The following is a 10,769-nucleotide window of genomic DNA, read 5'->3' as shown; positions in this document are numbered from 1 at the left end:
TAAAAACTTGATTGATTGATTGAATGTCTACTCTTTCTCCTTTCTCCTACCAGATCATAGACTCTTTGAGGTTGGGTGTTGCATTATTAATTTTTGTAATATACTGATGTTTTGCACAAGCAGGTGTTCCATAGTTGTTGAAACTATTGGCTTTATTTCTTGGTCCCATTTTATTATCTGATGGTTTAAGTTGTAACCTAAAACTCTTCTAAGTTTTAATACATCCTGAATGGTTATCTTATTCATGGGACTATTGCTCTCACCGCCCCCCACACACCACCTTCCAGGCCATCCCTGTGTATTAGGTAGAGAGATCGTCCTTTGGTCTGTGCGTAGGCAGACATAGTATTTTTAGGCAGAAGTAATTACAGTCACAATATAAACATGGTGATCTGTTATTACTTTCTATAATCTCCACGATAGCAACAATAACCAAATGTCTAGTGCTATACAGTGAGATGTGGGAACTGTAGAATGTCTTCTATCAGCTCAGTGGTTGCTCAGTGTCAATCTACAGGTGCTCTACCCTCCCAGGGTCTAGTAAATGGACGAGTCAGTTGCTTCTTTTGATCTGGACGAATATTGCATCAACTGGAAAATTCTTTCATTTTGTGTCTTAATTCTGAAGGACTCGGAACAAATAAAAAATCTCAACTAATTGCCTACTACTCAAGAATAGATCCTTAGAGTTAGAATGAGGATGACCACTGGTGGTTACCTTCTGAATAAGTTACCCACCCTAATGTCTTTGGGAAGCCTGAAGAAGCTTTGCTATTTGTACCACATTTTTCTCCTAAGTTAATGTAGCTTAAAGTAACTCTCTTCTGCAGTTTCAATTTCCTTCCTCTTACAACAATAAACACATTTAGGCTGTTCACCTACTCTGAGAGCTATTTGGAATACATAGGTAAAGATGCAAGATTTAAACTCCCTCTTCCATTTCCCCCCTTAGGAAGAGAGGTGTTAATGCTTTGTTTTTCTTAAAAAAGAGAATAAAATCCATGAGATTATGACCTCCATATGTCAAGATTGTTTCTGAGTTCTTGATACTCTTTGAAAGGAGATAAATTTGATTTAGTTTTAATAGAAATTGAGTTTTTTTAATTAAAAAATGGGTAACATAGATGCTGCAAGAAATAAAGCAGTAGTTACATATTAACATTATTATCGTTAACGGGTTTTTAAAACATAGTTTTTTGTGTGGACATCTAAGAAGAGGCCATAGGCTGATTCGGGGGAAGGCCTCTCATGAGAGTATCAGCTATGGTTTTAATTGAGGTGGACCCCTTATAGAGCTTGGAAATGTCACCCTCACGAACATACTTGGTTTGAGGCAAAACATCTCGTGGGTTTGTTTTGACACCAGGAACATAGCAGACAAATGACCAGAGATGTCTACCATCACAGAGATTAAGTTGGAAGGCCTGAGAAGTCCCAGCCCTCTGTAGCAGAGCCACAGCCCTGTGAATCATGCTGGGGGAAGGCAGGCTGGCAAGGCTAGCAGGAAAAGGAATGAAAACCAATTAGGGACAGGCTACCGAGAAGGTAACATTTGAACTTCAGAAGAGAACCGTATACTTTTGGCTCAGATCAACAGTCTTGTAAGATCTGGAGAGCACAACCAGAATATACTGCTAATCTGAATTTGTTTTACATTTTTAACTCTTCAAGAACAAAAAGCTATTTTCTTTTTTATTTCTTTCTAAATTTTGAAAAGTTCTTTGGCCTTTAAAGATTGACATCTTAGTATATGATAGACTTTCAAATATCAAATTTAGAATTTGTAATTTGAATTTTGTCAAATGCATATACATATAATCTCATAGAAAAAAAATCACATAGGCCACACATGAAAATTATCTGGGCTGGGCTGTATATTTGATGAATTTTCTTTATATTTTATTATGGTTTTCTAATTATCTGCATGGGGAGCGTAGTGTTTTTTGAAGATTGAAAAAAGGGAAAGTACAAAGTAATGTAGGAAACATGCAAGTATGCACTACCTTTATTTGCATTTTTAAAATTTTTGATTGGGATTTTTTTTGGAGAAGAAATAAATTATCAGAGATAAAATTAAAGTTTTTTTTAAAGATTTTATTTATTTATTTGAGAGAGAGAGAACACGTGGGGGGGCGGGGCGCAAAGGGGGAGGGAGAAGCATGCTCCCCATTGAGCAGGGAGGCTGACACCGCAGGGCTCCATCCAGGACCCTGGGATCATGACCTGAGCCAAAGGCAGATGTTTAACTGACTGAACCACCCAGGCACCCAGAGATAAAATTAAAGTTCTCTGTTAAAGTCTACTTAAAAAGACATTTATAATCAGAAAAGGGAATAAAGGCTTTAATTTTCAGAAAAGCGGTTGTTAACATGGTTGCATTTCACATGTTTATCCTTATCCCATGGGCAGTTCCTAATGTGAGAGTTTTCTATTTTAAAAAAAGTCCACAGAACCCTGAACAATCAAGTGTTTAAGGTCATGTATAGCTTAAATGAAGAATAATAAAGATTTCATGTTGTAGAAGGGGTCCAAAGTAATAATGCTTTAATAATAAAATAAATATTAAAATAGAAATGGTAGGTGTGCTGGTTTAGACTTGTAACAAAACTTCTTCCTTCCATTGTTGTTTCTTTATCTAGGTCATGGTGAATCTAGATATTTCTTTGTAAGCCTGGAAATTCACGTATTATTTGATTTCTTCATGTACTCGACCAAATGCAGGGGCCCAAGGTAAAGAGGAGAAAGCAATTTAGAGACAGAAGTAAGGAAAGGACAAAAATACAGTTTAATAACTTAATCAAAATACTGCTCCTGCCTTCACTGGTGGAACACATGACAGAATGCAAGCAAGACTAAATGGAATAGAGAGGTTCTCAAAAAGCTGGGTTAAAAAATCCTATCAAAATAAAGGACTGCTGGACTGCCAAAACTTCCCAGGCACACTGATGAAAGTTGTAAGCTGCACCATGAAAAAATAAGTTTATGTATGTGTAAAAACAGTCTATCAGTGACTTTTACAAGACAATAATTACATTTCCCCCTGAATGTATGTATATTTATTCCTCACACAGTTTTTCCCTTTTAACTATTCGATCATTTCTCTTTCCAGTTAGCTATTTCAATTTGATTTCCTTTGAACAAGTTTGGTGCGCGTTGGTGGAATAATGGCCATGTTTTTTGACCATGATCTCTTATATGGCTGGGGAACAGTAGTTCTCTGCACCTCAGAGGCATACAGCTGATAATGGACAGTGGTGCTTGTTGAAGAATCTTAATGCTTTTATGCCAGCATCTAAGTGGATATCAAGTAAAAAAAATCTCATCCTTAAAACAAATGAACATTATTCACAAAATACTTTGTTACTTCTCATTTAAGACTAATAGTATAAAGAATGTTATCTTCTATTATGTTATTGATCAAAAAATGGAATGCTTAGCATGAGATTTATTGTCTTTAATAATTTAATAACTATATTACATGCGGAAAATTATCCAATTTTATTTTATGATGATGATGTTTTGTGTGATATTAAAGAGTTTGAAGAATTTTATCTCATTTCCAATCTGAAATCTAGGGAGAGACAATGGGCTCTTTACTATCATCATAGCACAGGGAAGACAAGATAAATTTTAGTGTGAATGAGGATTACCCAACGGGATTTGAATACTTTTGAAATGCTTTAACTCTCATCTATGAAATAATGGAAAACTTTTCACACAGTTGCTATCTTACCCAGCTTATAACTAAAATGGCAATAAAACAACTGCACATAAGCTTTGGTACAGATGGAGCCTTAGCAGTATAGTGAAGTCCGCACCATTAATAAATCTTAGAACCGAGAGTGGAATTGAGAGGTGGGGATAATGAGACTAATGGGCAATGTTCACACCAGGAGTGCCTCCCAGCTTGCGATTATATGGTAAAGTTCTAGAAACTGTCAGTTCCTGTCACTGGGCAAGAGGAAGATGGTGTCTCTGCTATTGACCATGGAGCCCAGGGTCTTCTAGGGGTCATCCATGAACCCCAAACATTCTGCTTAGGGGAGCACAAAAATTATTCAGCAAACTTTACTGAGGACCTATTTTGTCCTGTGCACGATGCCTGGATCTGAAAGGAACTGAGATAGGAGAAATAGTCCCTGCCAAGAGGAACGCCCTGTTGGCCTGGAAGATTGACTTGTGAAGTGCATAATAATTACAACACCCTGTGTGAAGTGCTGCCATCAAGTGTGGTGGAACATAAACAGAAGAAGTACAGCTTTGCCTAGAGGCAGCAGGCAATGCTTCACTGAGGAGGTGACATTAGACCAGGGGTAGATACTTGCTCTCTTATTAGGAAACAGGGAACCATCTTTCAAATACTGAGAACAGCATTTTAAAAGAGGCAAGACATTCTTTTGGAGAATGTTGCATAGCTCAAGTAGCTGAAGCAGAGATTCTACCTCTGTCCATTTTTGTTGTCCAGCATCTAATTTCACTTTTTTTTAGAGAGAGAGAGAGAGAAAAAGAGAGTGAGTCCATGTACGTGAGCAACAGGGTGGAGGGTAGGGGCAGAGGGAGAGAGAGAGAGAGAATCTTAAGCTCCATGCCCAGCACGGAGCCCAACGTGGGGCTGGACCTCACAATCTTGAGATCATGACCTGAGCCGACATCAAGAGTCGGACACTTAACAAACTGAGCCACCCAGGCACCCCAAAGTTAATTTCAGTTTTGATGGCCAACTTTTCCCTATGCAGCAAGTCTGACTCTTGTTTCTGCACCCCTCACCACCTCCCCCTTTCTTGGCAAGTAATGGCTATCTAACAGGCTCTAGCCACTCAGATGGAGCAAGGAAGGGAGGCAGAAAAACACATCAAGTCGAGAATCCTTCTGGTGTTAACAGCATCATTGGGGTTGAAATTTCCAGGGACAGTGGCTGTGGGGCCATGGCACACCCAGTGTCCAGAAGCAGTGTCGCCAGAGAGCGGCAGTGGTGGGAGAAAGCCCAGGACCATTGTTCTGTAGTGGCCAGACTTAACAGTCTCAACTCTCTTGCTTCTGTAGTCTGCTTTTGGCTGTGGTTTTTCTACTTAGTCTCCTTTTCTTCCTGCCTTTTCTGAGTCTGGTTCTTCAATCTTCCCAAGGTTTCTATGAGTTTCTCAATATATCTTGTCATAAATTCTTTTTGCAAAAAAATCAGCCATGATTCTTGCAACTAATGACCCTATTTAGGTCAATAGTGTTCATGTATAAGTGGAGAGTGTGAAGGGCAGTTAGGGCAGAGTGTGAAGGATCTCATGCTATGCTAAATATATTTTTTTCATATCTAAGACCTAAAATAAGGGAATGATATGATCATATGTGTATTTTAAAAAATAATTCTGTTGTTGATGTTGAGATTGGTAAAGAAAAGAATGAAGACAGGAGTCCAGGTAGAAGACTATTGTGGTGGTCAGGCAAGAGATAATGAAGGCTTTAAAAGGAAAAGGCAGTGATTAAGAAAGAGAGAAGAGGATTTGAGAGATTTTCCAGAAGCTAAATGTATTGGTTTGGATGACTTATGCTGTGGGTTAGAGGGAGAAGTTGATGATGGCTCTAAGTCTTCTAGCTTGGGTGAATGGATGGATAGAAGGCTGATGGGGCCATTGATTAGGTAAGCCAAAGAGGTTTTGGATACATATTTAAAGTACAATTACCCGGTAGGCAGGTACATATACAGAACTGAACTGGAGCAGAAAAGTGAGGGATGGAAAAGTATGAATGGCGTGATCAGAGTATTTAGGTGATCAGAGTAGATGAAGCACCTTTGAGAGCTATAGATAGGTAAATAGCTGGCTAAAGAAAATATCCTCAAGAATATCAGCAGTGACCACTCTCAAAGCTACTTTACAGCTCCTTTCATCCAATGACCAGCTATTTGTTGCATAACTTGTGAAAGGTATTCAACCTCAATTTTAGTTAGCAAAAAGAGGTACACTATGGCTCTTCTTTCCAGTCGTCCTCGTGAGAGTGACATCGTCTTTAAACCCTGCGTGGCAATCCCTGACGCACCGCCGTGATGCCCAGGGAAGACAGGGTGACCTGGAAGTCTAACTACTTCCTTAAGATCATCCAACTTTTGGATGATTATCCGAAATGCTTCATTGTGGGAGCAGACAATGTGGGTTCAAAGCAGATGCAGCAGATCCGCATGTCCCTCCGCGGGAAGGCTGTCGTGCTGATGGGCAAGAACACCATGATGCACAAGGCCATCCGAGGGTATCTGGAGAACAACCCAGCTCTGGAGAAACTGTTGCCTCTAATCCGGGGGAATGAGGGCTTTGTGTTCACCAAGGAGGACCTCACTGAGATCAGGGACATGCTGCTGGCCAATAAGGCGCCAGCTGCCGCCCGTGCTGGTGCCATAGCCCCCTGTGAAGTCACTGTGCCAGCCCAGAACACTGGTCTGGGGCCCGAGAAGACCTCCTTCTTCCAGGCTTTAGGCATCACCACTAAAATCTCCAGAGGCACCATTGAAATCCTGAGTGATGTGCAGCTGATTAAGACCGGAGACAAAGTGGGAGCCAGCGAAGCCACACTGCTGAACATGCTGAACATCTCCCCCTTCTCCTTTGGGCTGATCATCCAGCAGGTGTTTGACAATGGCAGCGTCTACAACCCTGAAGTGCTTGACATCACAAAGGAGACTCTGCATTCTCGCTTCCTGGAGGGTGTCTGCAATGTTGCCAGCGTATGTCTGCAGATGGGTTACCTGACTGTTGCATCAGTGCCCCATTCTATCATCAATGGATACAAGCGGGTCCTGGCTTTGTCTGTGGAGACTGATTACACCTTCTCACTTGCTGAAAAGGTCAAGGCCTTCTTGGCTGATCCATCTGAGTTTGTGGCCGCTACCCCCGTGGCCGCTGCCCCCACCTCTGCACCTGCTGCCACCACGGCCCCAGCCAAGGTTGAAGCAAAGGAGGAGTCGGAGGAGTCAGACGAGGATATGGGGTTTGGTCTCTTCGACTAATCACCAAAAAGCAACCAATTCAGCCAAGTTTATTTGTGAAACAAGGAAATAAAGGCTCCTCTTAAAAAAAAAAAAAGAGGTACACTATGATTTCATTTTGTAATTTACATTTTAAAAGCAGCAGAATATTTTTTCAAAGGCCTTATGACACAGAACCCCAATTTATAAAACATCTGAAACTAGAGAGGCTCTGGTTGAAACAGGCACAGAGGCCAGGCGTCCCAGGACAGCCTTGACCCACCTCCTCAGAACCCTAGGGCTCCAGATAGAATATACATCTGTCTGTATGCATATGCAGACCTGTAACAGGAGACTCACAGCCTCCCTCCAAAGTATCCCCCAGTCCTTACCTGTGCTTACTGATGGGTTTGCCTTCCTTCTCTTCTGCGGCCCGGGCTCCGGTTTGTCTCTGGTAGCTGCTTGTGACGCCACATGGAGGAGCTACACATGGCCACCATGAAGACCCGATGTCCGCACCAAGGTAGCGTCTCAGGGTACACGCACAATTCCCTAACCTGGGTGTCAGGACAGTGCTTGATGCCCAGCACAGGTGAGCATGAGGGCCTTTTCTCTCATGCTCTGACATGCCTTTCTCGGCAGCCTAAAGCACATTCGAACATTTCCATCTGCCTCTAGTCTTTGCCTTTTGAATAAACCCTATCTACCAGTCCAGATGGGAACAGATACCATACCCTTCCTTCTATCTATACCTTCTTTCACTGAACCTCACTCTGAAAAAAAAAAAAGACAAATAAATGATGTCAAACAGGTATGTTTGTAATGGTGTGGTTGTGTGTGTATGCATATGTATGAATATGTGTGTGAAAGAGACCTATACCATCAAAATCCTGCTACACATGGAACACAGCTTAAAAACCAATGGACTGTTTGGAAAGAACAATGGCTTTGTCATGATACTTATCTCTCTGTATCTTCCCTCCCCCCCTATTGTTAAGTTACAGGAGAGTGTTGGTAAGTACTTGACATTGGTAGGTGCTTAGCAAATAATTGAGAAAATGGGTCTGCTCTTTTTACCTAGATAATTAAAATGGGTGTACTTAGTATATGCCCTTTGAAGTGGGCTTCCACTTTGTGCTCTTTGTCTTTTTCATTCAAAACTGACCTCTCCTGGGGCGCCTGGGTGGCTCAGTCTGCCTTAGGCTCAGGTCATGATCCCAGGGTCCTGGGATCAAGCCCCGCATCGGGCTCCCTGCTCCACAGGAAGCCTGCTTCTCCCTCTCCCACTCCTCCTGCTTGTGTTTCCCCCTTTCCATGTGTCTCTGTCTGTCAAATAAATAAATGAAATCTTTTTTTAATAAATTTTTTAAAGATTTATTTATTTATTTGAAAGAGAGAGAGTGAGAGAGAGTATGAGAGGGGAGAGGGTCAAAGGGAGAAGCAGACTCCCCACTGAGTGGGGAGCCCGATGTGGGACTCGATCCCGGGACTCCGGGATCATGACCAGAGCCGAAGGCAGTCGCTTAACCAACTGAGCCCCCGAGGCGCCCATAAATAAATGAAATCTTTAAAAAAAAAAACCAAAACTGACCTCTCCTGTATGGGTGTACATACATATTACAGAAGAGATATGTACTTAGACACAGACAAGATGTCGAATATGTGAAATCATTTAATGAGTATGGGGAACTGTATCTTCTCTTTATTATGGAGAACTTTGTGTGTATAAGATCTCATTGCCAGATGACTTGAACTGCATAAATATTTTCAAGATACTCCCAACTAACAATCTGTGAACAAGGGTGAACCTATAGAAATATTGTGCAAAAGCATTTGTGCCTTTTGCCTCCGAACACATTTTTGGAACAAGCATGGTAGTTGGAGCAACAAACAACAACAAGCATTTCTCAGCAAAACAAGCTTTTGGAATGAAAATAAGCATCAGGGCTATCAGCCAGGCAAAATCATGCAGATGTTGACCATTTTCATTTTTGTAAAATAGTATTTTGTCTGTTGTTGGTGGCCTTTTTGTACCATATGCTCTTCTCTTCGTTCCACTTTATATCAGACACAGAAAGTTCCTCAAAGAGATTTCCTGTCCCTTGCTAATCCATTCATCCTTTCTTCCTCTTAAACAAAGCCTTGTATGGAGTAACTATTTAATAACAGAAGGCTTCAGGTTTTCAGATAACAGCTTAAATTTTCTATTTCATTGTTTGCAAAGCTTTATATTGGAACAATGTTTTAGAGAGGGATAGTACAATGTTATCATCTATGATAAAAGTTTTGTATGTTTTGTATATTTCTCATTTAAAATCTATCACTGGATATGAGACCATTTTATCCAGGTTGTTCATACATTCATTCCTTCGTTCATTTATTCAACAAATATTTCGTGAGCACCAGTGACTGATAACTCTGGAGAAGATCTGTGACTAAGGAAAAGATGATCCTTGCCATGACAGGGCTTCAGAGCGGTCAGAATCCTAAAAGTGTTTGCAAAAACCACACAGAAAACCTGGAATCTCTGCCAGTCGTTTTTGGATTCAGTATGAAAAAGTCAAAAGACACTGGGAATGATACCCTTCCTGTTCCCATATGCTGATGGTCTTACACTTAAATCAATTTTATTATTCTGACTTATTAACTGGGACTTGGCTCAGATATATGAAACAATTTGGTAAACCTGATGATTGAGCTCAGCCATTTATGTTATATATATTCATACATTATATTTAAGATGAATTACTCTTTAAAATTTCCATGTTGCATGTAAATGCTTTCCAATAATAATGTCATTTTTGAGTGTTATCTTAGAAGGTCTATCCTTTTTTATTGCTCAGCTTTATAAGGAGGGGTTATCACTGCAAACATGACAAAGAAAGCAGTTTGAACAAAGTTCTTAATTCACCACTGTTTGTTTGCTTTTAATTCAGTATGAAACTGTTAACCTTTACAAAAAGACAACTAGGAAAATGGCTAAATATTTATTTTCATAATCTCCAGTTTCACATATTTGTAAGTTCAGAACTGAAATCCTATATCTCCTCTGACGCCCTAGCAGAGTTAATGGTACAAACTCCTTTTTTGAACTTTTTCCCTGACTTAGTCTCTTAATTTTTTATGGCTCTAAAAAATAAAACATGAAAAGGCAAAGCCAGATATATTTTATCTTTCATGTATGACAGATGTTCCCTCACCCATGTTTCATGGGCATAATCCGGCTTTTGAAAACCTGGAGATGGATGTTGCTGCCGGCAAAGCCTCAAGAAAAAAGGAGTAGCTATCTTGAGCAAATCCTTCATAATGAGTCTTAGGGCCCTGTACTCTTCGGTCTTCTGGAGGAGATCCTACATTGAGTGGTAAAAAAATTAGCATGAGACTGAAATGTAAAAAATGGCTCTAAGTGTACCACTGGTGGTAGCGGCCATTTGGATAGAACGTTTTCCATTGGTGCCATTTTAAATTTACTCGACCAGTTGCTTTTTGGTTTTGTTTTGTTTTTAAATATTAGATGCACAGAGGTGAAGGCCAAGCAGTTTGATTTGTAAGATGGTCATGGAAACATAGGTGTTCATATGGATATTTTAATGGACAAACAAGGAAAAATAAGTTGATTAGCTATAGACATAAAACAAGCCAGAGGCTCTAGCTACCAAACTGGTACAAGATAAAAGTCTGCTTTAATCATCACAGGACAGAGACATTCTCTCTTGGTTCAGGCTGATCCTATCTCCTTATAATGCTGGCAGACAGAGCAGCTTTGCCTTTCAGATTTTCACCCAGTTATTTTTAGTTCTTCTGAAGCCTGGGAAATAAG

General features: G+C 40.4%; 1 pseudogene; it reads left to right on the top strand.

Annotated features, from left to right (window-relative positions):
* Positions 1 to 5,976: 5,976 nt before the first annotated feature.
* LOC114213028 (large ribosomal subunit protein uL10 pseudogene) lies at positions 5,977 to 7,038 on the top strand (annotated as a pseudogene).
* The last annotated feature ends 3,731 nt before the right edge of the window (positions 7,039 to 10,769 follow it).

Source organism: Eumetopias jubatus, unplaced genomic scaffold (assembly GCF_037043125.1).
Source record: "Eumetopias jubatus isolate StellerSeaLion01/CBP00866 unplaced genomic scaffold, mEumJub1_p1.0 scaffold_6, whole genome shotgun sequence".
Classification (NCBI taxonomy): Eukaryota; Metazoa; Chordata; class Mammalia; order Carnivora; family Otariidae; genus Eumetopias; species Eumetopias jubatus.
The sequence above is the reverse complement of the archived record's forward strand: the minus strand, read 5'-3'. Positions and strand labels throughout refer to the sequence as shown.